Genomic DNA, 23,703 nt, shown 5'->3' on the forward strand with positions numbered 1-23,703 from the left:
TAAGATGATTAAGTTCTGATAATCAAATGTACACTGCAAAAATCCGTAAGGGAAATATCACTAAAATGCAGACAGGAGTTTTCCACAGGGGAGTTCTCAGTGCTACCGTTCATAGTTAATTGCAGACCCAACAGTAAGAGATGGATTTGGCCTTAGACTTGACCTTGCACGGGGTTACTACTCTACTACTCCAGTAGGAGGAAGAGATACTTTCCTCAGCCCCCACCCACCAGGACAGCTCAGCCAAAAAGAAGCCACCACACAAACTCCCAGTTTACTCCAATGGACTTTTAGTTCACAAGCTTCCTAACTCACCACTTTTCTTCTTAAAAAAGTGTACCTCTTCTTTGTTCCCCAGACTTGCCTATGAGAGTCATAATTGTTTGTTCTGGATTACAATTTGCTTTTATTCCCTAACAAACCCACCTTCTCTTGGTAAAATAACTGGCAGTTTCTACTTTTAAGCTTAACAATAGCACTGTGACTATAGTATTGGACATCTGAAATTTGCTGAGTGTAAGCTTCTCACCAAAACACACATACATCTCACACACATACATGTACACACACACACACACACACACACACACACACAATTGTTGAAAGATGACAGATATCCTAATTAACTTTGCAGTAAACATTAGACAATGTATATGTATATTAAATATTGCAGTCTACACCTTAGTATATACAATGTTTTTATCAAATATACTTCAATAAAGCTGGAAACAAAATTTTCAGAAAAAAACCTAGAGCAAAAACAAAAAACAAAACAAACATGTAATAGAGAAGAACTAAATATTAATGAACAGAGAAACTTATTAAAATGTCAGCTGTCTCTTTTTTTTTTTTTTTAATTTCTAAGTGATATGAGCACTAGGAACATTTTGTGTTTTAATATTTGGTCTGAGCCTGGTTCCTGACACAGGATTCCTAAATCCCTTGAAATTTTAGGGGCCATAGGAGTTTATGTTGAGGTTTTTTTTTTTTTAAGATTTTATTTATTTATTTGACAGAAAGAGAGAGAGAGAGTTCATAAGCAGGCAGAGTGGCAGGGAGAGGGAGAAGCACGCTCCTTGCTGAGCAGAAAGCCTGACAGGGGCTCCACCCCAGGACCCTGAGATCATGACCTGAGCAGAAGGCAGGCCCTTAACTGACTGAGCCACCCAGGCATCCCTGTTGTTGTTCATTTTTTTTTCCCTGCTGTTATTCTAATAAGGTTAATCTGGATGGGCTTTTGGATGGCTCCTGAATGGGGGTTGGTTACCAGAAAGATCTAGCCATGATTAGTAGCTTAGAATTTTCAGCATCACCTTCCCATCCCCCATTCTCCAGAGAGGGAAGAGGGGCAGGAAATGGAGTTACTACTACTTGGCCATGCCTATGTGAGGAAGCCTCCATAAAAGCTCCCGAAAGCAAACCTGAGCGGATTACTCAGCCCGGCCCCTAGTAAGGGTGGTGCAATTCCGCCTGGGGCAAAGACACTTGAGAATCACTACAACAGGCCCCTCCCCCAGAAGATCAAAAAGAAATCCAGCCAGTGGTGGGTATTATAGAGGGCATGGATTGCATGGAGCACTGGGTGTGGTGAAAAAAATAATGAATACTGTTTTTCTGAAAATAAATAAATCAATTTAATAAAAAAATTAATTAAAAAATATATATATAACTTTAAAAAAAAAAAAGAAATCCGGCCAGGACCAAGTTCACCTACCAAGGAGTACAGTGGAATTCCAGAGGAGGAGAAAGCAAAGCACGGAACTCATGGCTTTCTCCCCATGATTCTTTAGTCTTGCAGTTAATTTAATTTTTTTTTCTTTTCAATTTCTTTTCTCTTCTTCTGCTAAACTTTTTTTTTAACTTTTACCCTTTTCTTTTTTAACTAGTTTATCTAATATATATTTTTTTCTTTTTTATATTTTTTCTTTATTTGTTTTCTTTTTTTAATTGTTCCTTTTTTTTTTTCTGAACCTCTTTTTATCCCCTTTCTCCCCCTCCCCCACGATTTGGGGTCTCTTCTGATTTGGTTAAAGCATATTTTCCTGGGGTCTTTGCCACCTTTAGTATTATACTTGCTCCTTCATATACTCTTACCTGGACAAAATGACAAGGTGGAAAAATTCACCACAAAAAAAAAGAACAAGAGGCACTACTGAAGGCTAGGGACCTAATCAATACAGACATTGGTAATATGTCAGATCTAGAGTTCAGAATGACGATTCTCAAGGTTCTAGCTGGGCTCAAAAAAGGCATGGAAGATATTAGAGAAACCTCTTGGGAGATATAAAAGCCCTCTCTGGAGAAATAAAAGAACTAAAATCTAACCAAGTTGAAATCAAAAAAGCTATTAATGAGGTGCAATCAAAAATGGAGGCTCTCACTGCTAGGATAAATGAGGCAGAAGAAAGAATTAGTGATATAGAAGACCAAATGACAGAGAATAAAGAAGCTGAGCAAAAGAGGGACAAACAGCTACTGGACCACGAGGGGAGAATTCGAGAGATAAGTGACACCATAAGACGAAACAACATTAGAATAATTGGGATTCCAGAAGATTGGAGAGAATCATTGGAGAGAATTATTGGAGAGAATTTCCTTAATATGGCAAAGAGAACAAGCATCAAAACCCAGGAGGTGCAGAGAACGCCCCTCAAAATCAACAAGAATAGGTCCACACCCCATCACTTAATAGTAAAATTTACAAGTCTTAGTGACAAAGAAAATCCTGAAAGCAGCCTGTTGAAAAGAAGTCTGTAACATACAATGGTAAAAATATTAGATTGGCAGCAGACTTATCCACAGAGACCTGGCAGGCCAGAAAGAGCATGATATATTCAGAGCACTAAATGAGAAAAACATGCAGCCAAGAATACTATATCCAGCTAGGCTATAATTGAAAATAGAAGGATAGATAAAAAGCTTCCAGGACAAACAAAAACTGAAAGAATTTGCAAACACCAAACCAGCTCTACAGGAAATATTGAAAGGGTCCTCTAAGCAAAGAGAAAGCCTAAAAGTAGTGGGTCAGAAAGGAACAGAGACAGTATACAGTAAGAGTCACCTTACAGGCAATACAATGGCACTAAATTCATATCTCTCAATAGTTACCCTGAATGTAAATGGGCTAAATGCCCCAATCAAAAGACACAGGGTATCAGAATGGATAAAAAAACAAAACCCATCTATATGTTGCCTCCAAGAAACTCATTTTAGACCTGAAGACACCTCCATATTTAAAGTGAGGGGGTGGAAAACAATTTACCATGCCAATGGACATCAGAAGAAAGCAAGGGTGGCAATCCTTATATCAGATCAAATAGATTTTAAGACAAAGACTATAATCAGAGATGAGGAAGGACACTATATCATACTCAAAGGGTCTGTCCAAGAAGAAGATCTAACAATTTTAAATATCTATGCCCCTAACGTGGGAGCAGCCAGCTAATATAAACCAATTAATAACAAAATCAAAGAAACACATCAACAATAATACAATAATAGTACGGGACTTTAACACTCCCCTCATGGAAATGGACAGATCATCCAAGCAAAAGATCAACAAGGAAATAAAGGCCTTAAATGACACACTGGACCAGATGGACATCACAGATATATTCAGAACATTTCATCCCAAAGCAACAGAATACACAATATTCTCTAGTGCACATGGAACATTCTCCAGAATAGGTCACATCCTGGGTCCTAAATCATGTCTCAACCGGTATCAAAAGATTGGGATCATTCCCTGCATATTTTCAGACCACAATGCTCTGAAGCTAGAACTCAATCCCAAGAGGAAATTTGGAAAGAACCCAAATACATGGGAGACTAAACAGCATCCTTCTAAAGAATGAATGGGTCAACCAGAAAATTAAAAATTAAAGAAGATTGAAAAAAATTCATGGAAACAAATGATAATGAAAACACAATGGTTCAAATCTGTGGGACACAACAAAGGCAGTCCTGAGAGGAAAATATATAGCAGTACAAGCCCTTCCTCAAGAAACAAGAAAGGTCTCAAATACACAACCTAATCCTAACACCTAACGGAGCTGGAGAAAGAACAAGAAAGAAACCCTAAACCCAGCAGGAGAAGAGAAATCATAAAGATCAGAGCAGAAATCAATGAAATAGAAACCAAAAAAAACCCAAGAGGAACAAATTTAATGAAACTAGGAGCTGGTTCTTGAAAGAATTAATAAGATTGATAAACCCCTGGTCAGACTTATCAAAAAGAAAAGAGAAAGGACCCAAATAAATAAAATCATGAATGAAAGAGGAGAGATCACAACCAACACCAAAGAAATACAGATAATTATAAGAACATATTATGAGCAACTCTACGCCAACAAATTTGACAATCTGGAAGAAATGGATGCATTACTAGAGACATATAAACTACCACAACTGAACCAGGAAACAATAGAAAACTTGAAAAGACCCATAACCAGTAAGGATATTGAAAGAGTCATCAAAAATCTCCAAACAAACAAAATCCCAGGGCCAGACAGCTTCCCAGGGGAATTCTACCAAAATTCTACCAAAAGAAGAACTAATTCCTAATCTCCTGATGTTCCAAAAAAGAGAGATGGAAGGAAAACTTCCAAACTCATTTTATGAGGCCAGCATCACCTTGATCCCAAAACTAGACAAGGATCCCATCAAAAAAGAGAACTACAGACCAATATCCTTGATGAACACAGATGCGAAAATTCTCACCAAAATACTAGCCAATAGGATTCAACAGCACATTAAAAGGATTATTCACCATGACTAAGTGGGATTTATTCCAGGGCTGCAAGTTTGGTTCAACCTCAGCAAATCAATCAATGTGATACAACACATTAATAAAAGAAAGAACAAGAACCATATGATACTCTCAATAGATGCTGAAAAAGCATTTGACAAAGTACAGCATCCCTTCCTGATCAAAACTCTTCAAAGTGTAGGGATAGAGGGCGCATACCTCAATATTATCAAAGCCATCTATGAAAAACCCACTGCAAATATCATTTTCAATGGAGAAAAACAGACAGCTTTTCCACTAAGGTCAGGAACACAGCAGGGATGTCCGTTATCACCACTGCTATTCAGCATAGTACTAGAAGTCCTAGCCTCAGCAATCAGATAACAAAAGGAAATTAAAGGCATCCAAATCAGCAAAGAAGAAGTCAAACTATCACTCTTCGTAGATGATATGATACTATATGTGGAAAACCCAAAAGACTCCACTCCAAAACTGCTAGAACTTGTACAGGAATTCAGTAAAGTGTCAGGATATAAAATCAATGCACAGAAATCAGTTGCATTTCTCTACACCAACAACAAGACAGAAGAAAGAGAAATTAAGGAATCCATCCCATTTACAATTGCACCCCAAACCATAAGATACCCAGGAATAAACCTAACCAAAGAGGCAAAGAATCTATACTCAGAAAACTATAAAGTACTCATGAAAGAAATTGAGGAAGACACAAAGAAATGGAAAAATGCTCCATGCTCCTGGATTAGAAGAATATTGTGAAAATGTCTATGCTACCTAAAGCAATCTACCCATTTAATGCAATTCCTATGAAAATACCATCCATTTTTTTCAAAGAAATGGAACAAATAATCCTAAAATTTATATGGAACCAGAAAAGACCTTGAATAGCCAAAGGAATATTGAAAAAAAAGCCAAAGTTGGTGGCATCAAAATTCCGGACTTCAAGCTCTATTACAAAGCTGTCATCATCAAGACAGCATGGTACTGGCACAAAAACAGACACATAGATCGATGGAACAGAATAGATAGCCCAGAAATAGACCCTCCACTCTATGGTCAACTAACCTTCGACAAAGCAGGAAAGAATGTCCAATGGAAAAAAGACAGCCTCTTCAATAAATGGTGTTGGGAAAATTGGACAGCCACATGCAGAAAAATGAAACTGGACCATTTCCTTACACACACAAAAAAATAGACTCAAAATGGAGGAAGGACCTCAATGTGAGAAAGGAATCCATCAAAATCCTTGAGGAGAAAACAGGCAGCAACCTCTTCGACCTCAGCCACAGCAACTTCTTCCTAGGAACATCGCCAAAGGCAAGGGAAGCAAGGGCAAAAATGAACTATTGGGATTTCATCAAGATCAAAAGCTTTTGCAGAGCAAAGGAAACAGTTAACAAAACCAAAAGACAACTGACAGAATGGGAGAAGATATTTGCAAACAACATATCAGATAAAGGGCTAGTGTTCAAAATCTATAAAGAACTTAGCAAACTCAACACCCAAAGAACAAATAATCCAATCAAGAAATGGGCAGAAAACATGAACAGACATTTCTGCAAAGAAGACATCCAGATGGTCAACAGACACATGAAAAAGTGCTCCACATCATTTGGCATCAGGGAAATACAAATCAAAACCACAATGAGATATCATCTCACACCGGTCAGAATGGCTAAAATTAACAAGTCAGGAAATGACAGATGCTGGCGAGGATGCGGAGAAAGGGGAACCCTCCTACACTGTTGGTGGAAATGCAAGCTGGTACAACTGCTCTGGAAAACAGCATGGAGGTTCCTCAAAATGTTGAACTACCCTACCTATGACCCAGCAATTGCACTACTGGGTATTTACCCTAAAGATACAAACGTAGTGATCCGAAGGGGCACGTGCACCCGAATGTTTATAGCAGCAATGTCTACAACAGCCAAACTATGGGAAGAACCTAGATGTCCATCAACAGATGAATGGATAAAGAAGATGTGGTATACGTACACAATGGAATACTATGCAGCCATCAAAAGAAATGAAATCTTGCCATTTGCGACGACGTGGATGGAACTAGAGGGTATCATGCTTAGCGAAATAAGTCAATTAGAGAAAGACAACTATCCTATAATCTCCCTGATATGAGGAAGTGGAGATGCAACATGGGGGGGGGGGGGAGACAAATCATAAGTGACTCTTAATCTCACAAAACAAACTGAGGGTTGCTGGGGGGGTTGGGAGGGGGGTTTGGAGAGTGGGGTGGGGTTATGGACATTGGGGAGAGTATGTGCTATGGTGAGTGTTGTGAAGAGTGTAAACCTGACGATTCACACACCTGTACCCTGGGGATAAAAATACATTATATGTTTATTAGAATAAATTAATAAATAAATAAATTTTGAAAAATAGTTTTAAAAAAAGAAATATATATTTGGTCTTCATCCTCATCTCTGGTACAAAGCTCCTCAAACTCCTAGAATATACTAAATAAATAGAGTGATAAAGGTTACATTAAATTAAGGAGGTGACTTTCGGACCTCACCTAAAGATGGAGGCTGGTTGCCAAGAGAACCAACCATATGATTGATTAGATGATTGAACTTTCAGCCCCAGCACCCTGACCTCTGGGGATGGGAAAGGGGCTGTGGGTTGAATTAACTGTCCATGATTTAATCAACATGTCGGTGCAATGAAGCCTCCATAAAAGCCCAAAAGGAGGGACACCTGGGTGACTCAGTCAGTTAAGTGACCCGATTCTGGCTCAGGTCTTGATGTCAGGGTTGTAGGATCAAGCCCCTTGGTAGGCTCTGCACCTGGGTGTGGAGCCTGCTTGGGATTCTCTCTCTCTTTCACTGACCCTCTCCTCACACACATGTGTGCACATGCTCTAAAAACAAAACAAAACAAAATCTTTTAAAAAATGGATGGGTTTCAGACATCTTCTGAGCTGGTAAACACACGGAGATTTGAGGAAGTGTGGTTCATCGAAGGCATAGAAGCTCCGCGCCTTTTCCCCATACCCCAACCTATGCCTCTTGTCTTTCTGGCTGTTTCTGAGTTATACTCTTTTATAATAAACTGATAGTAAGTAAAATATTTGCTTGCACTCTGTGAGCCACTCTACAAAGTGATGGAATCCAAAGAGAGGGTCACTAAAGCCTCCCATCTACATTTGGTCAGACAAAGGCACAGTTGATAACCTTAGCTTGAGACTGGCATCTGAAATGGGAAGGGGAGGTAGGATGGTACAGTGTTACAGGACTGAGCCCTTAGCCTGTGAGATTTGATGTGATCTCCAGATGAACAGTCTGAGGTGGGCTGAATTGTAGGACACCAAAGGTGTCTGAGGACTGAGTGCTTGGTGGTATGAGGGGTCCCCCGCCAAGACACACACACATTGGAATTGGGTACAGATCATATTAACTCACAAAAATTAAATCAAGATGAATTCAAGACTTAAATTTAAGACCTTAAACCATAAAACTACTATAAGAAAACACAGGGGATAAACTTCTTGACATTGGTCTTGAGAATGGTTTTTTCAGATATGACACCAATAGCAAAAATAAACAAATAAGACTACATCAAATAAAAATGCTCTTTCACAGCAAAGGAAACCATCAACACAATGAAAAAACAACCAATGGAATGGGAGAATATATCTGCAAGTCATATATCTAGTAAGGGGTTAACATCCAAAATATATGAAGACCTCACACAACTCTGTATTAAAGAAATTAACAATCTGATTTAAAAGTGCTGATTTTCCAAAGACAGAAAAATGGCTGTCCAGCAGATACATGAAAAGGTGTTCAACACACTCATGATCAGGGAAATGAAAATCAAAACCAGTATGAGATAACACCGCACACCTATTAGAATGACCATTACCAAAAAGGCAAGAAATAACAAGTGTTGGTGAGGAGGTGGAGAAACGCAAACCCTCATGCACTGTTGGTGGGAATGTACACTGGTGCAACCACTATGACAAAAGTATGGAGGATTCTCATAAAATTTAAAAAAAACTACCATATGATCCTCCAGTACTACTTCTGGAAACACATCCAAAGGAAATGAAAATAGAATCCTGAAGAGGTATTTCCACTCCCATGTTCACCGCAGCATTATTCTCAATAGCCTAGATATGGAAACAACCTAAGTGTCAACCGGTGAATGGATAAAGATGACATCCTGTATACAATGTCACATTACTCAGCCATTAGAAAGAAGGTAATCCTGTGAGAACATGGATGTAACTTGAGGGCACTTTGCTAAGTGAAATAAGCCAGACAGAGAAAGATAAATACTGCATAGTACTACTTACATGCAGAATTTGAAGAAAACAAAATTGAACTCTCAGAAAAAAGTAGAAAAGTAGTATCAAAGGCTACAGGTTGGGGGTATAGCTCAGTGGTAGAGCATTGACTGCAAAGGCTACGGGTTTGGGGGAAAAGGGAGGAGTTGGTAAAAAGTTTTTTGTTTTTTTCTTTACCATTCTTTTACCATTTTTTTTTTTACCATTCTTTACCAAGAACAAGGTCTGCAAATCTAATCTATAACATAATGACTATAGTTACTAACACTGTACTGTAAAATTGGAATTTGTTGAGAATAGTAATTAAATGTTCTCACAAAAACAAAAAAAAGGTTTTCTGACACATGCTACAACACAGACAAATGTTGAAGACATCACGCTAAGTAAAACAGGCCAAACACAAAGAACCAAAATTATATGCTTCTTGTATACTTCTACTTGTATGAGGCACATAGAATAGCCATATTCACAGAGACAGAAAATAGAACAGAGATGACCAGGACCTGGAGAAAGGGGTAATGGGGAGTCATTGTTTAAAAGGTGCGGAATTTCACTTTGGGATGATGATAAATTCTGGAGGTGGATGTTGGTGATGGTTACACAACAGTATGAATGCACTTAAAATCATTAAAATGATAACTTTTATGTTGTCCATATTTTACCACAATAAAAAAAATAAGGGAACAGAAAACACAACAGCATGCCAATGCAAACCAAAAGAAACTGGTTAACAATATTCTACCAGACAAAATAGAGTTTAAGGGAAAAGTATTAATAAGGAGAAACTGGGTTTCAACATAATATTAGAAGGGACAATCAAGAAGCTACAACTTCTATCTTTTATGTACCTAACACTGCCTCAAAATCAAGAAAGCAAAACCAGACAGAATAGCAAAAAATTTGACATCTCACAAAAACAGTCATAGTGAGATATTTTAACATACCTATCTCAATGATTTATGATCAAGTGAACAAAAAAATAACAAGTAAATAGATTTGACCTTCACGAACAGGCTTGACCTAATAAAGAATTCTGTACATGATAAACAAGGAATTTACTTTTCAGATCACTTAAGACATTTATGAAAATTGACCACATCCTAAGTAACAAAAGGCTTCACAAATTTCAAAGAATCAATATTATGCAGACCCCATTTTCCCATAGAATGCAAATAAATTATAAGTCAACAAAAAAAACTTTTAAAAATGTACCATATTTGGAAATGTGAAATAACACTCTTAAATCAACCATGGATTAAAAAGAGAATAAAACTGAAAATAACTCTCTAGAACCATTTAACAATTAAAATATCATACATTCAGGGGCACCTGGGTGGGTCAGTTGGTTAAGCTCCTGCCTTTGGCTCAGGTCATGATCTCAGGGTCCTGGGATTGAGTCCTGCACCCGGATCCTTGCTCAGCAAGGAGAGCATGCTTCTCCCTCTCCTCCCCTCTCTTGCTATCTCTGTCTTAAGTAAATAAATAAATAATTTTTTTTTTTCAAACGTAGTGGGTGTAGCTACAGCAGTTCCTAGAGTTTAGAAATTAAAATTTAAGAGTACTGAATGCATTTACTATTTTAAAGATTGATGTGTGGGGCACCTGGGTGGCTTAGTGGGTTGAAGCCTCTGCCTTCGGCTGGGGTCATGATCTCAGGGTCCTGGGATGGAGCCCCGCATGGGACTCTCCGCTCTGTGGGGAGCCTGCTTCCTCCTCACTCTCTGCCTGCCTGTCTGCCTACTTGTGATCCCTGTCAAATAAATAATGAAATCTTAAAAAAAAAAAAAGATTGATGTATTCAGTAAAGCCAGAATGTAAACAAACAAGCTAAAAGAGAACTTAATATAACAGAAAAAGAATAATCAAGACCAATAAAACTAAAAGCTGACGAGAGGGGGAAAGACAGTACTCAAAAGGCTCCCCTTTACCTCAAAGAAGTAAAAGACACAAGACCAAAGCAGTTTTACAGGTTAGTTTTATCAAATATACAAAGACTAGAAAATCCTTACACTATGCAAACTCTTTCGAAAATAAAGGAAAACTACTGAACCCACTTTCTGAGAAGTAAAACAGCAATGGTTCCCGAAACAGACAAGAACAAGTATATGCACCAAAAAAATTACAGCCAGTAACACTCCTGAACATAAATGCAAATATCCTAAACAAAATAATAGCAAATCAAATCCAAAGTGTCAGTGTATGTATGTGTGATATATACAGACTTACACATATCTTAGCGGAGTTTACCTCATGAATATAAGCACAGTATCTACTAACGTTATTAATGTAATCCAACGTATCAACTTATTAGAAGGGTCATTTAAATCTCTACATTAAATGACATATATACTCATTTATATTTGTGTGTGTGTACATGTAGATATGTATATAATACACAATCAGTACGGGCACAGCTGCTCAGAGCTCATGAGCCAATTATGAATGCAAAACGAAACCCCAAACTCATTAACCTAGAACAGAAGAGAGAACGCTCGGCCTGATCAAGGGCAAGTAACAGTCCAGTGAGAAGGTGAGCCCCTTGAGGGCAGCGATGGGTCTAACTCAAGTCCAGGGCCCGAATGTCTGCAGCATGAAGACTGAATGCGGGACTTGGGGGCCACCAGGCACCCCCTGGCCAACCCCAGGGCAGACCGCCATACCTCCCACTCTGCCCTTCCAATCCTGCCCCACACCCCAGCCCTACACCCAGCAGGACCCCACCCCCGGCTCGCTTCTCAACCCTACTTCCTATTCCCCAGGGCCCTGCCCGTTCGCCTTCCCCGCCTCCCCCACCACCCCGACTCCTCTACCCCCCCCCCCCATTCCCCACGCCCTCTCCCGTTCCCCCAACCAGGGCTCCAACCCTGCCCCACCCCGCCAGGACTGCCCTACACCCCCGCCCACTCCTGAATTCCGGCCTTGCTCCCCGGGTCCCGCCTCTGGGCATCTGACCCAGCCCACCCACATGACGGCAGCCTGTGGCACCAGCCTGTGGCCCTGTCTCCCCGGCCCACGCACCCCTGTGGCCCTGCCCCCTGCCAAACCCTAGTTCCTACTCCTCTGGCTGGTTTGGCAGATAAGCTCAAAGGGCGGGGGTCGGCAAGTGTCCCAACCCCCTGCCCTCACCGGCAGCACTGGGGCCCAGCGACTGCTTCGAGCCTTAGGGCCAAGAGGTGAAGGTGCCGCTCACACACGCCGGATCCAGGCGGATCCACGCGGATCCAGGCGAGGACAGCCCCGAGGGACGATGCCCCTACTCTTCCTCGCCGTAACCGCCGACCAGTCAGGCCAAGGGCCTACGCCTCGCCCAGCTCGCGGGTCGGGGTGGGGGGTGTCATGGGGGTCGGTTACCAGGTCCGCGGAGCCTATGCAATGCACCCTGGGAGTTGGGGGGGGGGTCACAAGGCCCGCGCAATGCACGTTCGCGGCAGGGTTCACGAGGCCCGTGCACACACTGCGCAATGCACGCTGGGGGCTGGGGGTCGCGCAGGGCATGCTGGGGCTGGGACCGGCATGGAACCCAGGGGAGAGGACCTGGCTGGTGTCTCCTTGGAGACTCCTACCAGGCGATGCTGGCCATGCAGTCCGCGGCGCCCAGAAACGTGCCGCAAAGGCGGATGGGAGACATACGGTGCGCACGTTACCGACGGTTTCCGGAGTGTGGCGGGAAGGCGGGAGAAACGAGCGACTTCGCAGAACCGCTGCTCTGGGACCCTCAAGAGGAGCGGCTCTCGTGGAGGCTTCCCCCCCCCCAAATCTTATTTATTTATTTATTTATTTATTTATTTATTTATTTATTTAAGATTTTATTTATTTATTTGACACAGAGAGAAGAGATCACAACTAGGCTGAGAAGCAGGCAGAGAGAGAGGGGAAGCAGGCTTCCTGCCGAGCAGAGAGCCGGATGTCGGGCTCCATCCCAGGACCCTGAGATCCTGACCCGAGCTGAAGGCAGAGGCTTTAACCCACTGACCACCCAGGCGCCCCTCGTGGAGGCTTTTTTTTACAGCCTGGGGCAGGAGCTTGTCCTTTCGGAGCCTCGGATTGTAGGAAGAGATGGTGTGTGGAAATGCAGTAGCACGGATCAGAGAGAAGTTCTAAGAAGTGTGGGCGTGCAAATCCCTCTCTTCTTTTCGTGTGTCTTGTGAAAGGTTGAGCAAGCGATGTTCTGCGTTTCGCTTGCGCGCGGCGGCTCTTGGTTGGGCGCTGACCCTGCGCTGCACACACCAGCCACAGGTCCTCTTCTTTCTGGTTCCCGGGGGAGGCTGCAGCAGGGCAACCGCGGAGATTTACTGCGGTCTCCTGTTTCTAAACTGCTTACTTGTTTAAAAGGATAAGCTTTCCACTTTGACTGCTAATAAGCTTGAGGATGTCGTCGTCCCACGTGTCACAGCAGAACTGGAGCAGGGCTCTGAGTCTTTGAGGAGCCGTGAAGAGGGCTCGGTGTTGAAGGGGAGGGAAGATACCAGTTAAAAGGGAAAGTCATTTTGGAAATATTATGGGCCAATAATCGTTTATATTTGATAAAATTAGCCAGAAAGTCGAAAGTCAGCTCCGTCAAATACCAGCCAACAAACTGTGTAAAACAAAATAGAATTAAAAAAAAAAAAAAAAGGCAGAGCATGAGGCCATGTTCTCCAACCTTCCCTGTCTCAGCAAACAGCACCTCTCCTGTGGGGTCTTCCTCAACACTTCGCATTCCCTATTCCCTACTCCAGTTGAATTTATTACCAAGACCTGTAGATTTTACCCACGAACTATGTTGGGTCCGTCACTTTGGTCCATCTGTACTGCTTCAGCTCTAGACAAAGCAGTGGTCTTCAAATTAGGGTGCAGTAGGTCCAGAGGAAGCACAGACTTTCAGGGCTTTAAGGATAGTAGTGGCTTTAAAGGACTCCATTGATAGCTCCACATCTTCATATGTACCTTGAGTTAACATTATGCAGATTGGTCTTTTCTAACCCCTCCTTCAAAATCTCCCTTCACCCACTTCACAAGAGAAAGACAAGCTCTCTCCTACTCCGAATCCCACTTTACTTTTTACTTCCCCAGTGTAAAAACTTGCAAGGACACCAAAAGCCACTGCAAAACACACAAAAAAAATTAAGATGAGACACCTCTCTTAAGACTAATTAAAGCATCAAAAAAAAAAAAAAGACTAAAACATCTATAGATATATTGTAGGGCTTCCCATTTTTCTGTCTTTATTTCAGTGAAGAGGGATGCCTGACATTACAACCATTAGGCTGTCCTGGTGTCAGATTATTGTATAATATGGACAGCGGATTCATGAGTGTTTTCTTTAAATGGACTCATCTCTTTCATACCCCGACCAGTGTCAAATAACTCCTTGCTCTTAATGGAGAGTCAAATAAATGCAAGACAGAATCTGTAATAAATATTGCTTACTAAATTGGGTTTTTATTTCATGGATTAAAAGGTAAGCAGTATTTTTCAGCTGTTCATAATACTCATATCCTAGAATACATTAGCTAGAAATAAGAGCACCTTCAAACAGTGAAGCAGTACTGGCTAGGAACACTAATTCTTTTAAATGTAACTGGAATATTTTCTGGACCACAGGTTCTTCAAAACACGCTGAATAAAACCTGAGGACAAAATGTTATGTGATTTCTTCTAAAAATTAATACTGTGAAGCAATAAGTTAAAAATTACCTAATTGTATCATAACTAGATATTCCAATTACATTTTTAAATTTATTTATTTTCAGCATAATAGTATTCATTATTTTTGGACCACACCCAGTGCTCCATGCAATCGGTGCCCTCTATAATACCCACCACCTGGTACCCCAACCTCCCACCTCCCCGCCACTTCAAACCCCTCAGATTGTTTTTCAGAGTCCATAGTCTCTCATGGTTCACCTCCCCTTCCAATTTCTCCCAACTCCCTTCTCCTCTCTAACTCCCCATGTCCTCTATGCTATTTGTTATGCTCCACAAATAAGTGAAACCATATGATAATTGACTCTCTCTGCTTGACTTATTTCACTCAGCATAATCTTTTCCAGTTCCGTCCATGTTGCTACAAAAGTTGGGTATTCATCCTTTCTGATGGAGGCATAATACTCCATAGTGTATATGGACCACATCTTCCTTACCGATTTGTCTGTTGTAGGACATCTTGGTTCTCTCCATAGTTTGGCGACCATGGCCATTGCTGCTATAAACATTGGGGTGCAGATGGCCCTTCTTTTCACGACATCTGTATCTTTGTGGTAAATACCCAGTAGTGCAATGGCAGGGTCATAGGGAAGTTCTATTTTTAATTTCTTGAGGAATCTCCACACTGTTCTCCAAAGAGGCTGCACCAACTTGCATTCCCACCAACAGTGTAAGAGGGTTCCCCTTTCTCCACATCCCCTCCAATACATGTTATTTCCTGTCTTACTAATTTTGGCCATTCTAAATGGTGTAAGGTGGTATCTCAATGTGGTTTTTATTTGCATCTCCCTGAGGGCTAGTGAGGATGAACATTTTGTCATGTGTCTGATAGCCATTTGTATGTCTTGATTGGAGAAGTGTCTGTTCATATCTTCTGCCCATTTTTTATATGATTTTCTGTTTTGTGTGTGTTGAGTTTGAGGAGTTCTTTATAGATCCTGGATATCAACCTTTTGTCTGTACTGTCACTTGCCAATATCTTCTCCCATTCCGTGGGTTGCCTCTTTGTTTTCTTGACTGTTTCCTTTGCTGTGCAGAAGCTTTTGATTTTGATGAAGTCCCAAAAGTTTATTTTCGCTTTTGTTTCCTTTGCCTTTGGAGACATATCTTGAAAGAAGTTGCAGTGGCTGATATCGAAGAGATTACTGCCTATGTTCTCCTCTAGGATTCTGATGGATTCCTGTCTCACATTGAGGTCTTTTATCCATTTTGAGTTTATCTTTGTGTTCAGTGTAAGAGAATGGTTAAGTTCATTCTTCTACATATAGCTGCCCAGTTTTCCCAGCACCATTTATTGAAAAGACTGTCTTTTTTCCACTGTATATTTTTTCCTGTTTTGTCGAAGATTATTTGCCCATACAGTTGAGGGTCCATATCTGGACTCTCTACTCTGTTCCACTGGTCTATGTGTCTGTTTTTATGCCAGTACCATGCTGTCTTGGTGATCACAGCTTTGTAGTAAAGCTTGAAATCAGGCAGCGTGATGCCCCCAGTTTTATTTTTGTTTTTCAACATTTCCTTAGCGATTCGGGGTCTCTTCTGATTCCATACAAATTTTTGGCTTATTTGCTCCAGCTCTTTGAAGAATACCGGTGGAAATTTGATTGGAATGGCATTAAAAGTATAGATTGCTCTAGGCAGTAGAGATATTTTAACAATGTTTATTCTTCCAATCCAAGAGCATGGAATGGTCTTCCATATTTTTGTGTCTTCTTCAATTTCTTTCATGAGTGTTCTGTAGTTCTTCAAGTACAGATCCTTTACCTCTTTGGTTAGGTTTATTCCCAGGTATCTTATGGTTCTTGGTGCAATAGTAAATGGAATCGATTCTCTAATTTTCCTTTCTGTATTTTCATTGTTAGTGTATAAGAAAGCCACTGATTTCTGTAATTGACTTTGTATCCTGCCACGTTGCTGAATTGCTGTATGAGTTCTAGTAGTTTGGGGGTGGAGTCTTTTGGGTTTTCCATATAAAGAATCATGTCATCTGCAAAGAGAGAGAGTTTGACTTCTTCGTTGCCAATTTGGATACATTTTATTTCTCTTTGTTGTCTGATTGCTGTTGCTAGGACTTCTAATACTATGTTGAACAAGAGTGGTGAAAGTGGGCATCCTTGTCGTGTTCCTGATCTCAACAGGAAGGCTGCAAGCTTTTTCCCATTGAGGATGATGTTTGCTGTGGGTCTTTCATAGATAGATTTTATGAAGTTCAGGAATGTTCCCTCTATCCCTATACTTTGAAGCGTTTTAATCCAGGAACGGATGCTGGATTTTGTCAAGCTTTACAACAAAAGCTGATGACCAGTTTTCAGTAACAAAAAAACCCACACTTTTTAATCACACTTTTCCCTGCATAAATAGTGTATATTTTAATTACATATTACATTGCAGTTTTACAATTTAAGTAATGAGAAATGGTATATAGGTTTATTCTTATTTGTGTAACTTATTAACATGAATAAGGTATATCTACATTGTTTAATCTTGACTTGACTGGATTTATTAATCCATTTCTAAAAATAGATTCAAAATTTCTTTCCCAGTACTTACTGTAATAGCTTTTGAAATGTTTATTAATTAGTTTGAACTGAAAACTGAAGTCAGATTTTATAATCGAAAGTCAGTCTGATTTGTCTAATTGATTTGGCAATGCTAATAATACAGCAGACATTTTCCATAAATTCAATGAGCTAAATCCAGATTCAAGGTTTTGACAAAAAATATTACTGAAAGACATGAAAATAATGAGTCTTTAAATTGTATTGGCAGAAGTGTACTAAAATTTGTTCAGATACTTCTATTTACCTAACCCTTTCTGAAAACATTGCGTTAAATGAGACACCTATTAGTAAAAAAGATATAATACAGCATAATTAAGTTATTTGATAAAAATCTAATATTTTGGAGGTAATACTGGCCTAAAATTGAGAAAACAAGTGATTTTAATGAGTAGGTGCTCTGCATGACCTTGAGACCTCCCTCTACTACTGCACAGCCCAGAGAGCTGGGAGTTGGGCACCAACCCTCTGCCCTTCTCTCCCAGACCTGCCAAACTGAATGAACTCTTTTGGCTACACTCCTGCATAGCTACACTCCTCCATAGAATTCCAAGGGGTCTGATACTTTTAAATGTAAATCTAGCCTTCTCTGTCATTATGAAACTCTGTACCAATACAGAGGTAGATCCATGATGATAGAGATCTATAAAACCAATTTTATTAAACAATGTATCAACCTAGGAGCGCATCCTCATTATTCATGGGTTCCAGGTTTGTGAATTTGCCTACTCACTAAAATGTAGGCATGGTCTCAAAATCAATACTTGTGGTGTTTTGTAGTTATTTGGGGCCTGCACAGAGTGGTGACAATTTTGAGGGGCAGGTTCCCAGCCTGTTTTCTCGTTTCAGCTCTTGTCCTGTAAACAAGAGATCTCCCCTGAGCGACTCAGGGCTATGTTTTACACATCTTTATGCTTTTTGCTGGTGGTTTTGCTGTTTAAAATGGCCCCCAAACGTAGTGTTGAATCGTTGCCTAGTGCTCCCAAAGGCATGAAGGCTGTGATGTGTCTTATAGAGAAAATAGGTGTGTGAGATTTGCTTAGATCAGGGCATGGTTACAGTCCTCTTGGCTCTGAGGTCAATGTTAACGAGTCACAATATATATTAAATACCTTCAACCAGAAACACATAAAACAAGGTTATGGACTGATCAGTTGATAAAAATGGGAGTCAATGCTGTCGGGAATGTAAACCTGTACTTCCCTCGGAGCAATGGTTCAGTATTTACTAAATCAATATTTGTGGCAACTTTTTAGAACCTAGCTGCTGCAAATAGCAAGAAACAACTGCATATTTTTGCAGAGTTAAATATATAGCTTGGGCTTTCTTTACCTCCAGCACAGCGAATTTTGGGGCCTCCAGCATTTTGCTTTCAAAAAAATTGAAGAAAGTCCTAATAGAATTGTTAGCTGGTAGATTATAAAAAAATTTTTATGATGAATTACTATTTGGATTTTTGCAAGTAACTCAGGGGTTCAAAGAATTACTACAACAAAACTTTTATTCTTGTTGTATTTATATGAACATGGCTGTTCCCTCTTTTATGTATAAGAATGAAAAATAAGACCAGAATTGTTTCTGAACCCTGTCTCATGCCATCAGTAACTGATATAAATCAGGTATACCCATGGACATGTAGAGTACTTGGACAAAAGTTATCCCATTCATCTCATTAAAGCTTGATTTCCAAAACAATTTTATTTTATCTAATAATTCTTTATAAACGTCTCTATAGGCTTTGTGTTGTTTTGATCGATTGTGTACTAGTTATAATTGTGATTCCCCAATCCATATTGACCTTAGAGCCTTTTGGTAATTTAGATGCATATTTTGGTTGCATAATAGCATGTAAATTAAGACAATCTTGTGGGGAATTTGGCATGGAATCAGAAGAGAAAAAGGAGTGATACGAAGTTCCCCCTGGTAAAGAAGAGCTAATTCCCGAAATTTTCAAATGGATAATAGAGGGTATCAAATCACTACAGTTTTTATATTCCTGTTTAACCCATCGGAAATAAAGATGCAACTATTTCATTTTAAGCTGTTATAATATAGCAGAAACCATGTCCTTTGTAATTATTAAGCATGATGAAAAATATAAATGTTATGTCAAAAATGTATGAGGGGACACGTTATTTTTGCAATAATTTGAGACCAAAAGCAGGAAGACCACTGGACCAAGGCGCCATCATCTTGGTCTATGGGGATGACTTGTTCTGCGTCCACTTTACCCTCCTCCTGTCCATTCTCCCACAAACCCAGAATGCTATTTGAAATGCAGATAGCTCAGCACACCCCCTCACCCCCGTGAGACCCATAAACCTATGGGTGCCACATGTCCTGTATGGCCAGAGCCCTGCCCGGCTCTCTGATCCCTCTCATCCCACCCCCCTTCTCCCAGCCACTCACAGAGACCTTGATGCCTCTGCCTGAGCTCCCCTTCCCACAGCCCTCACCTCTTTAACTTCAACTCACCCTCCAGTGAATAACTGAGATGTCACTTCCTTAATGGCTTCCCTGGTGCCCCATTCTAAATTGCGTCCCTTGGCAAACCCTCTCTTGACACTCTGTCATTCCCATTTTATAATTATGTATCAATATAATTACTGGTTTCGTGTCCGTCACCCCCACTAGTCTCTGTTCCACAAGGGTCTGTTCTCTTCCTTATTCAACACCATCTGCAGACCCGTGGCTAACACATAGTAGGTTCTCAACGACTATTATACAAATGATATAAGATGGCTAAGTACATTAGCATTTCTTTTCTTATAAAAAAATACCAGTACCCATGTGAGTCATACATTTCTTCCACTTTTTAGCTCTCGTTTTCAAGACTGAAATTCATCTATTTTTGAAAAGCTCATCCTTATCTTCTTTGTTAGTTCACACTCCCCCACAATCTGAAAACATACCTCAAAACTCACCTTTTTGGGTAAATCCCCAGCAGTTACCCTGCTGGGTTCTGAATGTGTGCCCATTTTAATTATGTTTTATAGACTCAAACGCTTTTCCACATTATTGTTGTGGATCTTTTTTTTTTTTTTTTTAATTTATTTGACAGACCGAGATCACAAGTAGGCAGAGAGGCAGGCAGAGAGAGAGAATGGGAAGCAGGCTTACCACTGAGCAGAGAGCCCAATGTGGGGCTCGATCCCAGAAACCCGGGATCATGACCTGAGCCAAAGGCAGAGGCTTTAACCCACTGAGCCACCCAGGCGCCCTGTTGTGGATCTTTTGAATCGAGTGCTTGTCGGTGATTCTGTACCCTGTCCAATGCCATGTGAGCATTTACACAGGCTCTGGTCAAAAGGTCCTGAATTGAAACACCACTGTCCATAACCAGAGCTGTTTACCCCAGCACAAAATCTGTGGTTTTCAGGGCAGAACGAAGTGTTAAAGGTCATCTGGTTTTTCCTTTCCATTTCTCAAATGAGAGTGATTTTACATTGTTACGTGTAACGATCCCTGCATCCCATAGAGAATTTCCGTTTTACTCTCCTAAATGAAAATCAGTCAACATTAAAATGATTTCCCCAAAGGAAATAATCTTCAAATCATGAGCTTCAGAGTTAAAAGTATTGCTCTCCTCCTCTGCACACTTACTTCTAGCTCATCCATCACTTAAAAAAAAAGTATGACGAACTCAAATTCAGTTATTTCAGGTCATCTAAATACCCCCATTGCTAAAAACCTGGCAGGGCCTGATAAATCAGCCTTTCACTAACCTATTCTTGGTTAATCCTAATTTGCATTTCAAAAAAATGTGCGTGATGACTAATCTTTTTTTTTTTTTTTCCTATCTTAATTGCTTAAATCCAAACTTGGAAGGAAGTTCACTGACAGGTTTCACATTGAGTGGCTGACTGGCCGAGTGGAGCCAGGGATCCAGCGAAGACTGGGAAGTCGTGTTGGATCTCTCAGATCCTCACTTTCATTGTCCTCTTTATGTTCAGCAGACTGGTTTCTTTCCCAGCCAATGCCTCGGTGCCCCTGGGGACTCCCTCCTCTCTCAAACGTAGCACAGTCTCCGTAGAAGCAAAAATACCGCTCAAAACATTACCTTTTTTTTCTACTTCAAGGAAACAACTAGATACTTGAATTTAATGGGTCAAGAGAAAATCATTTACTTGGTATTATTTGGATTTTTAGCAAGACGTTCATAAAGATTCTCATGATAGCCTCATGCACATCATGGTGATACTATGCCTAGGTGGGTTTGTAATTAGTGGGCTAGGTTTCTAACATCATGTTGCCAGGCTTTTCTTGGCTCTATCTCATTCCAAGTTGTTTTTAAAGACTCAGACCCTGGCAAGTACAGCACACTAGGTGCATACATGCAGCGTGAAACCGGGATGCAGTACATAAGGCGACTGAGCCAGGACCTCGGAGAACCTCAGTAAGCTGGAAAAACGTACCAAATCCACCATGACCCAGTATCACAAGAGACTATATAAAATCGATCTGCATTTAAAAAGCTAATTTTGCCCCAACATGAGAGGGAATATGTGTTTAAGAATAGCAATCGTGAAAAATCTTAAGATTTTTAGTCCATTCTGAATTCATTGACTTAATAGTGTGAGCTGGCTGATGGTACAGCCAGTCCTCACGTATCCTGAGGACATGGGAACAGACATATCCTTGGATGCCTCCGAGCCCACTATGGCAGCCTATGCATAGAAACTACAGAGAGGCAGACGGACGTTAAATAGGAAGGGAAATTTTCTCATTAGTCAAGCTGTCTAAGCATGAGTTCCACACTGTGATGAGCTGTGATGTCTCTGCCACAGGAAGGAAATGTTTAAACAGAGCTCCGGCCAGCACTTGAAGAGAATGTGGAAGGGGAGGTTGATGCAGTGGATGGGAAATTGAGTCAATGATTTGTAAGGTCTCTTCTAGACCAACATTCGGTGGGATGGTGGGCCGCTGATGAGCCATGCGTGCCCACAGCAGACTCTCAACTGCCCTCTCTTCCCCTGAAGGTGTATAAACCTCAGAAACCACCACCAATTTAGAGAGAACATTCTAGATGCCTCTGGTAGTTACCTGTGGCTATTGTAACAAATTTCCACAAACTTGGGGTTTCAAGTAAGAAAAAACTATTCTTAAACTCATGGAGACCCGGAAGTTTGAAATCAGTTTCACTGAACCAAAAACCAAGGGGACTGCAGGGTCATGTTCTCCTCAGGGGCTCTGTTCCCAGCCTCTTCCAGCTCCTGGTGCCCATAACCCTCCTGTCTCTACTCCCTGGTCACTCTACCTTCTCACGCCAGGTCTCTCGCCAGGCCCTCTTAGAATGTCCCACATGGTTACATTTAAGGCCCACCAGATAATCCAGAACAGTCTCCCATCTCAAGATCCTTACTTCAACCACATCGGCAAAGCTCTTTTCTTTGCCAAACAATGTAACATTCACAGGTTCCGGGAACGACAACTTATATATCTTTCGGGGGAGTGACTATTCAGCCTGCCACCAAGCTTATACACTATTCCTAGGGTAAATAATATGAAAATTCATGGAATTAAAAGGTAAAACAGGGTTTCCGGATGGCTCAGTCAGCTTCAGCTAAGTGGCCAACTCTTGATCTCAGCTAGGTCTCCATCTCAGGATCATGGGTTTGATAAAAAATGAAATTCTTTCAACATTTCTCCTCTCCAGTGAACACACCATCCTGTCTTCTCAGTAGAGAGCGCTTGAGAAACACTGCCCGAGGAGGAGGCTCTCCTGCCCTTTACCGCAGAAACTGGGGTCCGTGGGAAAGGTGTGAGTTCATTCTGGATAACCTGCACCAGCCACAAACCCTGAGACCCTGCAGCCTTGGCCTGGCCATACCCTTCCAAAGCCATTCTCAGCACGGACGCCATGGGGCCCCTCCCCAGGCCACAGGCTCTGAGGGGCTCCCATTCCTGCAGATGCTGGTTCTCCTTCTGCATGCCCACGCCGCACCTGCTTGCATTCTAGAAGGCATCCTGCAGCTTTGCCCACCCAGCAGCTCCAGTCTGGTCAACCAGGCGAACTTCTTGCTCCTTGTGGGCTGACCCACCTGTGCTTCGGCTGAGGCTGAGCCCTTTCTAGGTCTGTCCTTCCTGCCTCCCTCAGCCCGGAGGGCCACACGGAATTTCCTTCTACCATAAATTGCTCTTTTATCATGGCTAATCCATTTTGACATGACACTTCCCCAGCTTAGCCTGCTGTATGATTTCTGTCTCTGGGCTGGACCAGACTCCCAGCATTTTATGTGTGCTAACCCCTTCACCTCCCATACCAAATCCACGAAGTGAGTACTAGCATGAACCTTATTTTCAGATGAAGACATTAGGTGAGATCAGGTGACTCATAAAACAACAGAGCCTTGATTTTTAAAGTTCTTTGAATCTAAAAACTCGGAAGAAGG

The 23,703-nt window shown here is 41.1% G+C and overlaps 1 protein-coding gene across 4 annotated transcripts in view; it reads right to left on the bottom strand.

Annotated features, from left to right (window-relative positions):
• DNAH14 (dynein axonemal heavy chain 14) overlaps positions 1-12,444 on the bottom strand; it is a 361,489-nt gene extending 349,045 nt beyond the window's left edge. Inside the window, exon 1 of one of the 4 annotated variants that reach the window (XM_032319061.1) lies at positions 12,369-12,444. The gene's annotated coding sequence lies outside the window, so the exon portion shown is untranslated. Of the gene's footprint in view, positions 1-12,194 lie in introns of all 4 variants that reach the window. The other 3 variants (XM_032319058.1, XM_032319057.1, XM_032319060.1) reach the window with 3 other exon arrangements.
• Between the last annotated feature and the right edge of the window lie 11,259 nt (positions 12,445-23,703).

This window comes from Mustela erminea, chromosome 17 (genome assembly GCF_009829155.1).
Source record: "Mustela erminea isolate mMusErm1 chromosome 17, mMusErm1.Pri, whole genome shotgun sequence".
Lineage (NCBI taxonomy): Eukaryota > Metazoa > Chordata > Mammalia > Carnivora > Mustelidae > Mustela > Mustela erminea.